Source organism: Lactuca sativa, chromosome 7, assembly GCF_002870075.4.
Source record: "Lactuca sativa cultivar Salinas chromosome 7, Lsat_Salinas_v11, whole genome shotgun sequence".
NCBI classification, from domain to species: Eukaryota; Viridiplantae; Streptophyta; class Magnoliopsida; order Asterales; family Asteraceae; genus Lactuca; species Lactuca sativa.
The window spans coordinates 173,689,237-173,692,209 of record NC_056629.2 but is presented as its reverse complement, the minus strand read 5'-3'; the positions used below and the strand labels follow the sequence as shown (position 1 = coordinate 173,692,209).

General features: G+C 33.1%; 1 pseudogene; it reads left to right on the top strand.

Annotated features, from left to right (window-relative positions):
- The first annotated feature begins 218 nt into the window (after positions 1-218).
- On the top strand, positions 219-2,973 carry LOC111902877 (uncharacterized; annotated as a pseudogene).

Genomic DNA, 2,973 nt, shown 5'->3' with positions numbered 1-2,973 from the left:
ATGGTGCAATCAGGGATCTTCCATAAAGTATCTATTTAAATATATAAACAAAGGTCCAGATAGAGCTTTAATTGCTGTTGAAATCAACACTGATTCTCATCAAGAAAAGGTTATGGATGAAATAAAAGATTATTATGATTGTAGATATATATATATCTGCATGTGAAGCATCATGGAGAATTTTTAAATATGATGTTCATTACTGATATCCTTCTGTGATGCGACTACCTTTTCATCTTCTTGATCAACAACAAGTCATATATGCTGCAGACGATGATATTGACAATGTTCTTGAACAACCTTCAGTTGCTGCTTCTATATTCACATCTTGGATGGAATGTAATAAAATTAATAAAGATGCACGGAGACTTACATATGTTGAATATCCTACAAAATTTGTTTGGAAACCTGATGATAGGTTGTGGAAGCCAAGGAAAATTGGACGTTCAATAGGAAGGATTCACTATGTTTCACCTAAACTCGGCGAAGTATACTTCTTACGGATTCTTTTAAATAAAGTGAAAGGTCCAAAATCATTTGAAAAAATTTGTACGGTAAGTGGTGAAGAATTTCCTACTTTTCGAGATGCATGTTATGCTTTGGGCCTCTTAGATGACGACAAAGAATACGTTGATGCAATTAAGGAAGCAAGTCATTCAGGAACTGGTTTCTATCTGCGTTTCTTATTTGCTACGATGTTAATGTCTAACAGTTTGGGTAGACCAGAGTTTGTTTGGGAAAATACATGGCAACACTTGTCGGATGGTATTCTTTACAACCAACAATGTAGATTAAAGTCTCCAGGTATTATAATTTTCTATTATTATTTGTAAAAATTGATGTTATATATTTTCAATATGCAGAAATTTTTTATTACAATTATAAATTGTTTAATATTATATTCTTTTTGAGATATTGTTCATTTTTTACAAGTTTATCACTCAATGAGGATCAAGTTAAAAACCTTACTTTGTTTGAGATCGAACACATTTTACTTCGTAACAACACCAGTCTTAAAAATTATAAACAAATGCCTTACCCTGATTCTGATACAGTTTCTTCTTCAACAAATCGCCTTATCATGGAGGAGCTAGACTATGACATACCGATTTTAAAGAAAGATTTTGATCGTATGTTTGATGCATTAACAAACGAGCAACGTAATATTTTTCTTGATATAATGAATACAGTCGATGATAACAAAGGATGTGTGTTTTTGTGTATGGATATGGTGGAACGGGCAAAACATTTCTTTGGAAGACAATATTTGCAACAATTACATGTAATGGTGATATAGTTTTAGATGTTGCTTCAAGTGGTATTGCATCGTTATTATTTCCTGAAGGAAGGACAGCACACTCTCGGTTTATAATTCCGTTGAATCTTACGGATGATTCTGTTTGTAAGATACCGCCTGATAGCAAACTCGGCAAATTAGTAAGAAAAAGCTCATTGATTATTTGGGATGAAGCACCTATGGTCCACAAGCATGCATTTGAAGCTTTAGATCGAGCTCTGAAAGATGTATATAAGTTCGATAAGTCTAGCAACTCAAAAATTCAATTTGGAGGGAAGCGATTGTTTTTGGAGGAGATTTCAGAGAGATTCTATATGTTGTTCAAAGAGGTAGTAGACAAAATATCGTTAATGCTTCTTTAAGTTCTTCATATATATGGAAATAATGCAAAGTCCATAGATTATCAATAAACATGAGACTAACCATTGGAAGGGATCCATCTGATATTCGAAAAATACATAATTTTGCAAACTGACTTTTGGATATAGGAGAAGGAAAAGTTGGTGGTTCGAATGATAGTGAAGCGATTATTGATGTTCCGGATGATATTCTCATTAATGATCCACATGATCCTATAGGTTCATTAATTGAGTTTGTATATCCTTCAATCTTGGAAAAATTCAACGTTACGAGTTATTTTCAAGAAAGAGCTATACTAGCTCCGAAAAATGAAGTTGTCGAACAAATCAATAATCGTTTGTTAGCATTGTTTCCCGGAGATGAAGTAGAATGTTGAAGAGTAAATTACACAAATGGTCCCTATGGTTTGGGGTAATTTGTGCATTTGGTCCCTAACTTATTTTTTTAACTCGGAAAGTCTCTACTGTTTGTTTTTATTACGCGTTTGGTCCTTGTCTTACCTAAAAAGACTATTATTTAAATAGGGAAAGATGATGGGGTAGGTAAGGTAAGGTGAGGGGAGTGGGGTTGGGGTGTATTCATTTAAATAAATTAAAAAATCAAGAGCAAAATAGCTTTTTCTAGGTAAGATAGGGACCAAGCGCGTAACAAAAACAAACAGTAGGGAGCTTCCGAGTTAAAAAATATGTTAGGTACCAAACGCGCAAATTACCCTAAACCATAGGGACCATTCGTGTATTTTACTCAATATTTAAGTTCATATAGTCTTTGCCAATTTGAGTTTGTTCATGATCAGTTTGATCCCAATTTATACTCCCCAGATATTTTACATGGTCTTAAAGTATCAGGTTTGCCAAATCACAAGTTAATTTTAAAGGTCGGTGTTCCAGTTATGTTACTAAGAAACGTTGATCAGAAAAATGGCTTATGTAACTGCACTAGACTACAAGTGAAGTCTCTAGGCAAACGTGTTATTGACACAATTATCATATATGGAACTAATATTGGAAAACAAACCTTTATTCCAAGAATGTCTTTAAGTCCATCTGAAAAAAAAAATTTCATTCAAATTTCAAAGAAGACAATTTCCATTGGCTATATGTTTTTCAATGACAATTAATAAAAGTCAAGGGCAGTCGTTATCAAAGGTTGGTTTGTATCCCAAAGATCCTGTTTTTTCACATGGACAGTTCTATGTTGCCTTATCTAGAGTTCAAAGTAGAGAAGGATTGAAATTATTAATTTTAGATAAGGATGGTAGACTTACAAACAAAACTTCCAATTTTGTGTATAAGGAAGTTTTTAGAAATTTGTAA